This window comes from Scylla paramamosain, chromosome 22, assembly GCF_035594125.1.
Source record: "Scylla paramamosain isolate STU-SP2022 chromosome 22, ASM3559412v1, whole genome shotgun sequence".
Classification (NCBI taxonomy): Eukaryota; Metazoa; Arthropoda; class Malacostraca; order Decapoda; family Portunidae; genus Scylla; species Scylla paramamosain.
In genome coordinates, this window is record NC_087172.1 from 7,520,001 (window position 1) to 7,535,000 (window position 15,000).

The following is a 15,000-nucleotide window of genomic DNA, read 5'->3' on the forward strand; positions in this document are numbered from 1 at the left end:
CTTCTTCGCTGCACCTCCACTAAATAAAAGAAAAATCTCTAGTTGAAGTGACACGGGTTTTTAAGGATGTTTTTATGGTTGTAGCAGGGTTGTAGCATTAGCAGGGAAAACACTCTTGAGAACCCAGCCTTTGAAAATAGTCGTTGTGAGCTAAGCATTTTTGAAGATGGATCTAAGTCACCACCACCACCACCACTGCCACTATCACCACCACCACCACCACTGCCACTATCACTACCACCACCACCACCACCACTGCCACTATCACCACCACCACCACCACCATCACAATCACACATCACGTCCATTAATATTCCACGCCATTGTCTTCACATCAGAGGACAAAGGCTAATAAATTAATATATTTTTGGCTAAACTGATTACTTTTTTCTTCCGCCAATTCGTAACTGTTGACAGATGTTGAATGGAAAATGTTTACTGTATGAAAGTAAGTGTTACTACAGCAATTACTACTACTACTACTACTACTACTACTACTACTACTACTACTACTACTACTACTACTACTACTACTACTACTACTACTACTACTACTACTACTACTACTACCACCGCTACTACTGCTACTACTACTACTACTACTACTACTACTACTACTACTACTACTACTACTACTACTACTAACACTGCTACTATTACCACTGCTACTACGACCACTGCTACTACTACCACCACCAACACCATCACCACTATTACTACTACTACTACTACTACTACTACTGCTACTATCTCATCACAACAACAACTACTACTACTACTACTATCTCATGAAAGCTACTGCTACTACTACTACTACGCCTACTACCACTACTACTATTACCACTGCTACTTCGACCACTGCTACTATTACCACTGCTACTACGACCACTGCTATTACTACCACCACCGCCACCACCACCACCACCACCACCACCACCACCACCACCACCACCACCACCACCACCACCACCACCACTACTACTGCTACTACTACTACTACTACTACTACTATTACTACTATTACTACTACTACTGTTACTACTACTACTACTACTACTACTACTACTACTACTACTACTACTACTACTATCTCATCACAACAACAACAACAACTACTACTACTACTACTACTACTACTACTACTACTACTACTACTACTACTACTACTACTACTACTATCACATCATGACTACTACTACTACTACTACTACTACTACTACTACTACTACTACTACTACTACTACTACAATCACCACCACTAGTATTAATGGCAGTGGTGACAATACTGGTGACACCACAATTGCTATTAATACTGCTAGTCATGGTACTAATATTGACGCCATCACCACCACCACCACCACCACCACCACCACCACCACATCACGTCCTATGGTTAACGGGATGCTGTGATGTGTCGCCGTGATGGTGATTGTGTTGGTGATGGTGGTGGCGGTGGTGGTGGTGTATCATTTCTTGTGTTATTGCTCAGTGAGATGGGAAGTATGTGTGTGTGTGTGTGTGTGTGTGTGTGTGTGTGTGTGTGTGTGTGTGTGTGTGTGTGTGTGTGTGTGTGTGTGTGTGTGTGTGTGTGTGTGTGTGTGTGTGTGTGTGTGTGTGTGTGTGTGTGTGTGTGTGTGTGTGTGTGTGTGTGTGTGTGTGTGTGTTTATGGTGTTGGAGGGAGGAATAATGAAAGTAGGGGAGGTGAGGTGGAAGGAGAGAGAGAGAGAGAGAGAGAGAGAGAGAGAGAGAGAGAGAGAGAGAGAGAGAGAGAGAGAGAGAGAGAGAGAGAGAGAGAGAGAGAGACTATACATACTTCATTCACCACTAACAAACAAACAAAAAAACAAAAAACAAAAAAAACATACATATCACAAACAACCTGATAAGGGACAAAAGATCTGTTGCTGCTGCCTGTTCTTCTTTATTTCTCCTTTCTCCATTCCCTCCATTCCCTCACCAGAGAGCGTCCATTACGTGCTCTTAATGTCCGCCATCTTAACGAGGAAGGGAGGGAGAGGGGGATAAGGAGGGGGCGTGGGAATAAGTATGAGAATTGAAGGTGGAGGGCGAGTAAGGTGACTGGCTGGCTGGCTGGCTGGTGGGTGGTTTTGGGGAAGCGGGTGGTGCGTGGGATAAGCGTGGGAACTAAAGGTGGAAAAGCGAGGGAGGGGAACTGGCTGGCTGGTGGCTGGTGGCTGGGTGGGTGGTGGGTAGCTGGTTGGCTGGCTGGCACGCATCACCGCTTTCAGTGCCACGCCCCTCCATCACTCCTAATGAAACACCGCCCGCCTCTCACTGCCTCCATCACCTTTGTTAACTACCGCCATGTTGCAGTCATCACTACCACCACCATCACTAACTGCTATACTGCAATCACCACTGCCACCACCATCTTTAACTACTACTACTACTACTGCTGCTACTACTACTACTACTACTGCTAAACAAATAAAAAAAAATACGACGATGTGAACGCAGTAAGGAAGAAGAGTAGAAAGAGTAGGAGGAGAAAAAAAGAAAAAAAATCAAAGGCGAAGAAAACGAGGTACTGGAAGCAAAAGACGACAAAGATGAGGAAGTATGATAAATCCCCAGCAGGTTTTGAAGTATCACCCCCTCAACAAGCGCCACCGTTCCTTCAGTCCCCCTCACGCCTACTGCTCAAGTGTGACTGAGGACCGTATTCTGAAACACCTCTTTGTCTCTAGTTGACCTTCTACGGGTTTATAAGAGTAATTTTACGGTTGTGGTGAAAGATTAACAAGAGTTCTACATTATTAACAGAAAAATCACTCTTGAGAACACTGCTAATCTCTGTGGCCTTTGAAAATAGTCGCGGTGAGAGAGCAAAGCATTTCTGAATACCTGAGGAGGGAGAAGAACAGTAGAAGTAAGAGAGAAGAAATAGAAATAGAAGAATAACAGACTAAGAAATAATAAGGAAGAAAGTGACCGCTACATGTTTAAAAAGGACGTGGGTGATAAGAAAGAAGAATAACGAACTGAGAAATGAGAAGGAGGAAATAGGCCGCTTCACCTTTGAAAACAAGGAAGCGGGAGAGGAAGAAGGTATGAAAGTAAACACAAAATTGAAAAGAGAGAAAGAAGCGAAAAGAAAAGAAAAAAAAAGTAATAAAACAAGCAAAAGATCAAGAAAGGGATGAGAAAGTTAAAAGAATGAGAGAGTTAAAAGAAATAATGTGTGAGAAGTGAAAAAAAAGTTAATTAAATCCTGTACCTTTATAAAGACACGGAAAAAATAAAATAAAAAAAGGCTAAGAAAAAAACAAAAGAAAACAAGAGGAGGAAAAGAAGAGGAGCAAATAAATAAAAAAAGTAAGAGATGATTGAAGAAGTGAATGAATAACATACCTTTATATATAAAAAAAAAGAGAAAACAGAAGGAAGGCAAACTAAAACCACAAAAAAGCTAAAAAAAACAAACGTAACAGTAAGAAAGGAGGGAGAGAAGGAAGGAAGAGTTGAAAGAGAAAGCGTGTGTCAGGTGATAGAAAATAAATCCAAGAGTTTATAAGGAGAAAAAAAGGAAGAAAAAGGAAGAAGAAAAAAAGAGTAGATGAAGAACAAGAACAAGAAGAAAAGGGAGAAAAGAAGAGAAAAGAAGAACAATACGACAAATTAAAACCACGAAAACAATTAAGAAAAAAAAAAGCACAAAATCAGAAAGAAGGACGAGAGAGAGAGAGAGAGAGAGAGAGAGAGAGAGAGAGAGAGAGAGAGAGAGAGAGAGGTGACATATGAGATGTACGTTGATGACAGGTTAATGAGTCTTACCCGTCAACACCTCTCCCCTACACCTTTGTTTGTTTGACGCTCACACCTGTCTCGTTCACTCACGCACGCGCACCGTTTACTTTCTTATTGTGTGTGTGTGTGTGTGTGTGTGTGTGTGTGTGTGTGTGTGTGTGTGTGTGTGTGTGTGTGTGTGTGTGTGTGGGTGGGTGTATGTAGGGCCACTGGAGCGAGAAAAACGTGATGACTTTGCTTGGTGTAACACAATATATATTTACCAATCTTGCATTTACCTCTCACGCGCTGAGAGAGAGAGAGAGAGAGAGAGAGAGAGAGAGAGAGAGAGAGAGAGAGAGAGAGAGAGAGAGAGAGAGAGAGAGAGTTTTTAATGGTATTTTTATTTGAAAGAAGAATAGAACAATGAAGAAAAGAGAATATATGATGAATGTGTGTGTGTGTGTGTGTGTGTGTGTGTGTGTGTGTGTGTGTGTGTGTGTGTGTGTGTGTGTGTGTGTGTGTGAGTGTGTTTGTGAGAGAGAGAGAGAGAGAGAGAGAGAGAGAGAGAGAGAGAGAGAGAGAGAGAGAGAGAGAGAGAGAGAGAGAGAGAGAGAGGAATGATACACTACTGAAAAAAAAAACAAAGTAACCTAGAGAACAGTTACATTGTTATTATTATTTTTATTGTTATTATTATTATTATTATTATTATTATTATTATTATTATTATTATTATTATTATTATTATTATTATTATATTTTAATGTTTTTTTGTACACTAGGCAAACTATTGGAGATGGATATTTTCTTTGTATAATTTCCTTTTCCTATTTTTTTTTGGTACTTTTTATTTTCTTTTGTCCAAAAAGCTACAATCTTACAAAGGGCTATTTGCCACATGCTGTTTATATTGTTTATTTGCAAGCTTAGTGCGCAAGGCAAGTGCAATAAAATGTTAAAGTGTTAGAGAGAGAGAGAGAGAGAGAGAGAGAGAGAGAGAGAGAGAGAGAGAGAGAGAGAGAGAGAGAGAGAGAGAGAGAGAGAGCCTTGACACAAAAAATTATATTTATATAAAAAAACAGACCAGAAATCTGTTCCACTGTATAGCTGTAGATTAAAAAAAGGAATTGATAGTGATAGAGAAAAAAAAAATAACGTGCTTTGTTCTCCATACTTTTATTCTTTTTTACTAAGTTCGCTGAAAATCTTTTATCCTCTTTCTATCTTTTTATACATATCGAAGTGAAGACAAAATTAGTGTTCGTGAATTGAGTGCCTGGTTGCGTGTAGGTAAAGAAAGGTGTGCGTTGCGGAACCTTGCGTGTTTCAAGGCCCTGAACAGAGAGAGAGAGAGAGAGAGAGAGAGAGAGAGAGAGAGAGAGAGAGAGAGAGAGAGAGAGAGAGAGAGAGAGAGAGAGTGTGTGTGTGTGTGTGTGTGTGTGTGTGTGTGTGTGTGTGTGTGTGTGCCGAAGTCAGCTACCCGTCCCCTGCCTCATCACATTACTTACCAGCCGTGACAAAGACTCACGAATTGACTCATAACCCTCACGCACCTGCTAGAGACCTGAGCGTAGAGGAGGAGGAGGAGGAGGAGTAGGAGGAGGAGGAGGAGGAGGAGGAGGAGGAGGAGGAGGAGGAGGAGGAGGAGGAGGAGAAGGAGGAGGATGATTTAAGACTGAGGGACTAAGTGGAACAAAATGAAGCCCTCCTTAGCTGTGCTACGCAGTGGGGCGGAGGGAAGAAGTAAACGAGGAGGAGGAGAAGGAGGAGAAGAAGGAGAAGAAGAAGACGAAGAAAACAAAAATATCGAAGGGATGCTTTCTGACAACAGTGCACTTTCTGTGTGATGAACGTTAACGTCTTTTCAACTGTGTTCATGTATTTTATCACTGTGAGGAAGAACACTGCATTAATTGCTCTGTGATGACACTTGACCTGTCTTTTAGGACTGTTATCTCTCTCTCTCTCTCTCTCTCTCTCTCTCTCTCTCTCTCTCTCTCTCTCTCTCTCTCTCTCTCTCTCTCTCTCTCTCTCTCTCTCTCTCTCTCTCTCTCTCTCTCTCTCTCTCTCTCCCTGTTGCTCTTGTTCAGTGCCCCTCATACATGAACAAAAGTACTAGCATCCTCTGTGTTTTATATCTGGAGAATGAACAGAACAAAAGATCAAGCAGTACTCCATCTTACGTTATCTTCTCCAACCCTAGAACTTTTGTAGCGAGGTGCAGGCAGTCCAGCACCCGCAACTCTGGCTGACAGCTGGCTACAGGCGCAACAGTTGCAACACGATGGTGGTGATAGAACAAGTAAAGCGAAGAAGAACCTGTTATCAGTGTACCCAGGAGATAGCCAGAGTTAAGAGTGGTGGGCTGCCTGCATCTCACTATACGGGGCTGCAGAGGGAAAGGTTAAGAAGCACTGGACCAAAAGAAAATTCAATGGAAGTGACACCAAAGCGCCACTCAAATCTCATCCTTGTCTCTACGGCCAGTATTCAGAAACACTGCTCTCTCACCAAGACTATTTTTCAAAGGCCATAGAGATGATTAACCGGGTTCTTGACAGCGATTCTTCCGTTAATAATGTAGAAATGTTGTTAATCTGTCATTAGAACCATAAAAAAAACTTCCTTAAAAATTTTCGTCATGTCAACTAGAGCCTTTTGAATGTAGTAGAGGTGCGAGCGGAAGTGTTTCAGAATAAGGTACACGGTATATTAAAAAAACACTTTGCTCTCTCGCCTCGACTATTTTTCAAAGGCCACAGAGATGATTAGACGTGTTCTTAATAGTGTCTCGTGTTGATAATGTAGAAATATTATCAATCTGTCAGTAGAACCACAAAAACACCCTTAAAAGCCCGCGTCACTTCAACTAGAGCCTTTTTAAAGTAGTGGAGGTGTGGGAGGAATCTTTAGAATACGGTACAACTACAGGCAGTTCAAATATGGTCTTTGCTCAGTGTACATTTGGAAGCATCACTCCAAGCCTTCCCTTCCTCCTGCCTCTCTTCCGGTTCCGCAGGATGTGAATTACCCACAAGGCATCTTTCAGTTCTGGCATCTCCTCCTCCTCCTCCTCCTCCTCCTCCGCCTCCTCCATCATTCCCAGCGCTTCCTTCCCTCCCGCATCTCATTACAACGGTGGCAGCTTCCTTCACATCTGCCGTTTAATTGTACTTGTTGATGACAGTTTGGGTGTTGTTTTCTTCTATTATAATTTGTGATGAGTGTGTTTTTTTGTTTTTTGTTCGTGTGTTCTTCCAGCTGTTTCTTTATAGTTGAGTGTTATTTTGTTTTGTTTTTCCTCTATTTCAATTTGTTATAACGGGTGTTCATTTGTACTTGTGTTCTTCCTTCTTTTTCTTTATGGTGATTTAAGTGTTTTTATTTTTCTTCTCTTCCTTCTGATGTTGATAAATTGTGTGCCTCTGTTGTATTTCTCCTGTTTCTCTTGATTTATGTGAAATTTGCTTTTTTATTTCTTTTTTGAGTGTCTTTGTTTTATTCTCGTTCTTTCTTCTCTTCCTCCTGATTTATGATAATTATTTTTGTTTCTCCTAATTTATCATATTTTGAGTTGTTTTTATTTTTGTTCCATTTTCCTTCTGTTTCTCTTGATTTATGCTAATTTGTGTTTTTGTTTGCTTTTAATTCTGCATTTTTCTTCTGTTCTGATTTATGATAATTTATGCCTTTTTTTAATTTATTTTCTTTTACAGATTTCTTTGTTAATTTCTTTTCCTTTTTAAAATTTATCTTGATTTATGAAAACGCGATATTTTTGTTTTGTTTAATTTTTTTCTTATGTTTTACAGATTTTAGGATCATATGATTTCGTTTCCTTCTGTTTTTTCCTTTTTTTTTCAGATTATGATAATTTTTTTTCCATCTCCCGTTTTTCTTCTAATTCTTTATGATAATTCGTTTTCTTGTGTCGCGTATCGTCAGAGAGAGAGAGAGAGAGAGAGAGAGAGAGAGAGAGAGAGAGAGAGAGAGAGAGAGAGAGAGAGAGAAGTAACAAAAAGAGAAGTGGTGATGATAATCTTAATTTTCTTCTCGCGTACTCTTTCTCTGTGCTGCTCAATCTTTTACTCATCCTCGTTTCCATTTATCTTTTTTTTTTTTTCCCTCTAGTTTACGTATTTGGACATTTTATTCACCAGCTGTCTCTTGTATTATCTAAGTCTGGCATTTCATCACGTGTACAGTTAACTTTTCTATTATTCTTCCTTAATACACACACACACACACACACACACACACACACACACACACACACACACACACACACTCGGACATCTCATCTTGACTTTCTTCTGTAGTGGAAACGATTAAAATATTCACGGGGGTTTCAATGATTCTATGAACAGTTTAACAATTATTTTGTACTAAGAGAGAGAGAGAGAGAGAGAGAGAGAGAGAGAGAGAGAGAGAGAGAGAGAGAGAGAGAGAGAGAGAGAGAGAGAGAGAGAGAGAGAGAGAGAGAGGAGGGAGTAATGGCCTTTGAAAACTGTCCTTAAGAAGTGACACGAAATTGTAAGGGCTTTTTGATGGTTCTAGTGACAGAGTGACAAGACTTCTACACCATTAATATAAAAAAATACTCTTGAGAACCCAGTCCGATCATCTCTATGGCCTTCGAAAATAGTCGTGATGAGAGCAAACCGTCTTTAAGGGTGTTCTAATGACAGATTAACAAGATTTCTACATTATTAACAGAACAAATACTCTTGAGAACCCGGCTAATCATCTCTGTGCTCTTTGAAAATATTTGTGGTGAGAGTAGGACTCTTTAAAGGTGTTTTTTACGGTTCTAATGACAGATTAACAAGATTTCTACATTATCAACTGGAGAAAAAGAAGAAACAGTCTTGAGAAACCGGCTGATCACCTCTGTGGCCTTTGAAGATAGTCGTGGCGAGAGAGCAAAGCGTTTCAGAGCACGGGAACAAGAGTAACGTTAATGCTTAGATCAGCTAGACATTACACCTCTCCCTGTCTCTCTTCTTCCCCCTTGTTAGTTCAGCCATTGCGTGCCTTCGTGTCTTCGGCCTCAACTGCCCACCACCACCACCACCACCACCACCACGGGAGGGGAACACACGCTAATTACCTCCTCCACCACCTCCACCTCTTCCACTATACCTCCACTGACCCACCATCCCCTCCAGCACCTCTCCACCCTCGTCACCTCTCACACCCCACACTAATGCCTCCCTTCATCCACCTCTTTTATTTTCCACCGCCTCTGTCTTCCACTAACGCCATCACCTCCTTTCTTCAGCTTTACACCACCCCTACTGCTACTACTGCTACTACTGCTACTACTACTACTACTACTACTACTACTACTACTACTACTACTACTACTACTACTACTACTACTACTACTACTACTACTATTATACTATTACTACTACTGTTACTGCTACTACTACTACTATTACTACTGATTTCTTCCTGTTTCTCGTTCTATCTCTCATTTTCTTCACCTATCTTTCCTCTTCCTGTATACTCTCTCTCTCTCTCTCTCTCTCTCTCTCTCTCTCTCTCTCTCTCTCTCTCTCTCTCTCTCTCTCTCTCTCTCTCTCTCTCTTTGGTATTGTGTTACCCAGTCTTTTTATATGTAATATTATGAGGTCTCACACACACACACACACACACACACACACACACACACACACACACACACACACACACACACAGGAAGGGAGAGAGAGAGAGAGAGAGAGAGAGAGAGAGAGAGAGAGAGAGAGAGAGAGAGAGAGAGAGAGAGAGAGAGAGATGTAAATTTCTCAGCAGTACCTATGAATAATAATAATAAAAAAACGGATATGCGGAAGATGGCGCCAGAGAGAGAGAGAGAGAGAGAGAGAGAGAGAGAGAGAGAGAGAGAGAGAGAGAGAGAGAGAGAGAGAGAGAGAGAGAGAGTAAAACAGGAATTTTGAATCAGTAAATGTTCTGAATGACCACTAATGAGGGCTTGGAGGAACATTGTGGCGCATGCTCATATGTTATGGCGCCTCCACGCGTGTTGGCGAGGCTATTTGAGTGAGTGAGCGTGAGGGAGTCCCGCGAGAGCCATTTTGTGTGGGAGTGACTCAGCGCGGAGTGGATTAAGGGAGTTAAGATTATTTTCATCACTAGTTTAGGTTATTTTCACACTCCAATCTATTTTCACTGTCAGTTTAACTTGTTTTCACTATTCGGTTTATTTTCACCGTCAGTGTAAGTTGTTTTCACTATCCAGTTTATTTTCAATTTTCACGGCTAGTTTTAGTTATGTTCACCTTCCAGTTTAGTTTATATTGCCTTCAGTTTATTTCTACCATCCAGTTTAAGACAATGTCACTACTTATTTAAGTTCTTTTCGCCATTAGTTTGATTTTGTTCACTACTTATTTATTTTCAACCCCAGTTTAAGTTATTTTCACCATTCAGTTTAGTTTCACCATCCAGGTTAAGTTATCCTCACCATCAGCTTAAATTATTCCCACTATCTAGACTTACTCAGTTTGCACAAAATGTTGGACATGAGGTGAAATCATGTACATACGCACATACACATGCATACATACATACAGGAGGAGGCGGTAGGCATCTGCCGAAACGATAAATACTTCTAGTGAGGTCTAAAGCACTGCATCAGGGGGTGCTGTGAACTTATCATTAAACCCAGCTGTGACCTCACTGAACGTTTCAATTTGTGTCTCACAACGCAAGGGGGCAGTCACAGCCTGCTCTCTAAAGACAACTCTCTTTCTTCACACAAAACTACAAGCACCTAATCACACATACACCCTTCACTCAAAATTCATAATTATCATGGCGACTCCTACACCAGCCTCGGAGTCCCCATCTGGGGAGGGGACCACAAATGTCCACAGGTCGGACTTTTCTTATGGTATCGACCCAAAGTGTCTTGACTTTTCTTCATTAACTTCTGCAGCATTCGCGGTCTTAGATCTAATTTTCAATCTGTAGAACATCACCTCTTCTCTACTAAACCTCACCTTCTTTTCCTCACTGAAACACAGGTGTCTGAGGTAACTGACAGTAGCCCCTTTTCTGTTCCCTCCTACTTTCTCTATCTTCATTTTTAATCCAAATCTAGATGTTGCGTCTGTGTGCAACGACTTAAACCTGCTCTCGTGCCCACGCTCTTGAATCTTTCCGAGTTGTCCACCATCTGGCTACGACTACAGTCACTCTCAAACTAAATTTGTCTGTGCTGTATACCTCACACCTAACTCCTCTAGCTATTAGAAATTCTTTTGAATACTTAACTTCCAAAGTGGAGCACATTCTGACTCTCTTCCCTTTTGCGGAGATCTTCATTCTTGGAGACTTCAATGTTCACCACCAGCTTTGGCTTTTCTCTCCCTTCACTGACTATCCTGGTGAACTAGTCTATAAATTTTCTGTCCTCCACGACCTACAGCAATTGGTGCAACACTCTACTCATATTTCTGACCGTCTTGGAGATACGCCCAACATTCTTGACCTTTTCCTACACTATCTTCTCCATTGGGCTCCTCCGATCACAATCTCATATCTGTACCTTGTCCTATCGCTCCAATCCCTCCTCAGGATCTCCCTGAGCGGAGGTGCCTCTGGCGTTTTGCCTTTGCTAGTTGGGTTGACCTGAGGAGGTATTTTGGTGATTTTCCTTGGAATGACTACTGCTTCCGTGTCAGAGACCCGTGTCTGTGTGCCGATTGCATTAACAGAGGTGATAGTGTCAGGCATGGAGGTGTACATTCCTCACTCTTTTTCTCGATTTAAACCTTCCAAACCTTGGTTTAACACAACTAGTTCTCGTGCTATACATGATAGAGAGGTGGCCCACAAAAGGTACTTAAGCCTTCCATCACCAGAATTTTATGCGCTTTATATTTATGTTCGGAACCATGCCAAGTCTGTTCTCCAATTAGCCAAAAACTCCTTCATTAACAGAAAGTGTCAAAATCTTTCAAGATCTAACTCCCCTAGTGACTTCTGGCATATAGCCAAAAACATCCCCAATAACTTTACTTCTTTTTCTTTCTCTCCTTTATTTTAACCAGATGGCACCACTGCTATCTCATCTATCTTTAAAGCTAAATTCTTCACTGAAACTTTTGCTAAAAACTTGACCTTGGATGATTCAGGGTTTGTTCCTCCTTCCCCCATACTCTCTTACTTCTTCATGCTACCTATTAAAATTCTTCGCAGTGATGTTTTCCATGCCCTCGCTGGCCTAAACCCTCTTAAGGCTTATGGACCTGATGGGGTCCCTCCTATTGTTCTCCGAAACTGTGCCTCCGTGTTTGCACCTTGCCTATTCATACACTTTCAACTCTGTCTGTCAACCTTTCAGGAAGTTTGCCTGCATTAAACTTGTTCCTAAAAAAGGGTCCTAATCCCTCAAACTACCGTCCTATTGCTTTAATTTCCTGACTATCTAAAGTTTTTGAATCTATCCTCAACAGGAAGATTCTTAAACATGTATCACTTCACAACCTTCTATCTGATCGCCAGTACGGGTTCCGTCAAGGCCGCTCTACTGGTGATCTGGCTTTCTTTACTGAATCTTGGTCATCCTCTTTTAGAGATTTTGGTGAAACTTTTGCTGTTGCCTTAGACATATCAAAAGCTTTTGATAGAGTCTGTCACAAAGCTTTGATTTCCAAACTATCCTCCTACTGCTTCTATATATCCTTCTCTCTGTAACTTCATCTCAAGTTTTCTTTCAGAGCGTTCTATTGCTGGTATGGCAGAAGGTCACTGTTCTTCTGAATCTGTTAACAGTGGTGTTCCTCAGGGTTCTGTCTTGTCACCCACTTTCTTCCTATTATTCATCAATGATCTAAACCAAACTTCTTGTCCTATCCACTTTAACGTTGATGATAACACCCTGCACTTTTCCTCGTCTTTTTCGTTGACGTCCAGTCCTTCAGGAAGTAAGCAGTTCCCGCAGGGAAGCCACAGAATGCCTGATTTCTGATCTCTCTAAAATTTCTGAATGGGGGTAGAGCGAATTTAGTATTGGCCAATGCCTCAAAAACTCAATTGCTTCATTTATGAACTCGACACAGCCTTCCAGACAACTATCCTCACTTCTTCAGTGACACTCAACTGTCCCGCTCTTCTTCACTGAACATCTTCAGTCTGTCCTTTACTTATAATGTAAACTGGAAACTTTCACATCTCATCTCTAGCTAGAACAACTTCTATGGAGTTAGGTGTTCTGAAACGTTTCCGCCAGTTTTTCTCACCTTTCCAGGTGCTAACTCTGTACGAGGACCTTATTCATCCATGTATGGAGTATGCTTCACATGTCTGGGGGTTCCACTCTTCTAGACCGCTCTTTCTAGACAGGATGGAATCAAAAGCGTTTCGTCTCATCAACTCCTCTCCTCTAACTGACTGTCTTAAGCCTCTCTCTCATCGCCGCAATCTTGCATCTCTTGCTATCTTCTACTGCTATTTTCATGCTAACTGCTCTTCTAATTTTGTTAACTGCATGCCTGCCTTCCTCCTGCCGCCTCGCTGGCTGCTCAAGACTTTCTTCTTTGTCTCACCCTATTCTGTCTCTAATGTAAGAGTTAACCAGTATTCTCAATCATTCATCACTTTCTCTGGTAAAGTCTGGAACTTCCTGCCTGCTTCTGTATTTTCCTCTTCCTATGACTTGAATTCCTTCAAGAGGAAGGTTTCAAGACACTTATCTCAATTTTTGACCACCGCTTTGGGCCCTATTCGGGGACCGGCATCTCAGTGGGCCTTCTTTTTTTCTTTTTAATTGGATTTTGTTGTCCTTAGCCGGTGTCCCTCCTGCATGAAAAATAAAAAAAAGACATGGATACATACATACATACTTATACTTGAAACACGGACATGGAAGTCTTTGCAGTGCCACGGACACGAACACATCCCGGACGTGATAACGGACGATAGACAAACGGAGGAAGTGATGCAGAAGTCTATTTGTGTAGATTGTACACGTATTACATGTGCTTATGTTTATGACGTATAGCCGCGTAGATAGTGGTACAGTGTTGGTTAGGTTTGGTTAGGTTAGTGTCAGCAGCGGAAGTTTGGAAAAAAATAGAAACAGTTTTATATTTTCTAAAGGGAGTAATCTAGACTTCTTATATATATATATATATATATATATATATATATATATATATATATATATATATATATATATATATATATATATATATATATATATATATATATACTTGCTTTGTGTTTTTGTCAATTTATTTTCTTTCTTTTTTCCTTTTTTGTGTTTGCTTCTTTCTTTCTTTCTTTTTCTTTCTTTAACTAGTTTTGGTTGGTTAGTTTGCTAGTTATTTAGTTAGGCACTTATTTACTAATTTATTTACTAATTTAATTAGCTACTTAACTAGATAAGTATGTGCTCACTCACTCACTCACTCACTCACTCACTCACTCACTCACTCACTTGCTTACATACTTTACGTAAGTGTGGACGTCGAAACTGCCTTAGCTAAGTAATATCACGTTCCTCCACTCAGGGAACACGTTACAACACGTACCAGTGACTATAAGCCAGTCATATTAAGCCCTCAGCACCAAAATGCCGGCTTAATTGTTCCAAAGGTCATTGTGCCTTATTCTGCAATGCTCAACCCTTTCACCACAACTATTTTCAAAAGGATCTTATCAGTCACTAGAACCATAAAAAAAAAAAAAAAAAAACGCCTTTATAAACCTGCCATTTCAACTAGAGCCTTTTGAATGTAGTGGAGGTGCGGCGCAGGAGTGTTTCAGAACATTACTGACTGTGCGATTTTATGAAGTTTAAAATGATACTTGTGGTAATGAAGATGTTAAGGAGAACCTTTCTCTCTCTCTCTCTCTCTCTCTCTCTCTCTCTCTCTCTCTCTCTCTCTCTCTCTCTCTCTCTCTCTCTCTCTCTCATGCTATTATTATTATTATTATTATTATCATTATTATTATTTTTATTATTATTATTATTATTATTATTATTATTGTTGTTATCATTACTACTACTACTACTACTACTACTACTACTACTACTACTACTACTACTACTACTACTACTACTACTACTACTACTATTACTACTACTACTACTACTACTACTACTACTACCCTAGCAACGTAATAATGCAATTGATGACGTAACGAGGCAGCTAACTAACTTCATCTCCATTTCCTCCTTCCTGAATAGTGAGTGGTGATGCTGTGAAGCCTTCAACACACCTTCGGGAGTG

General features: G+C 40.7%; 1 long non-coding RNA gene across 1 annotated transcript in view; it reads left to right on the top strand.

The window, feature by feature from the left end:
* Positions 1–15,000, top strand: part of LOC135111510 (uncharacterized) — a 128,255-nt gene that overhangs the window by 44,007 nt on the left and 69,248 nt on the right. The window contains exon 2 of the long non-coding RNA XR_010273758.1: positions 14,958–15,000. This exon is cut by the window's right edge and continues 77 nt beyond it. This is a non-coding gene — a long non-coding RNA (uncharacterized LOC135111510). The remainder of the gene's footprint in view (positions 1–14,957) is intronic.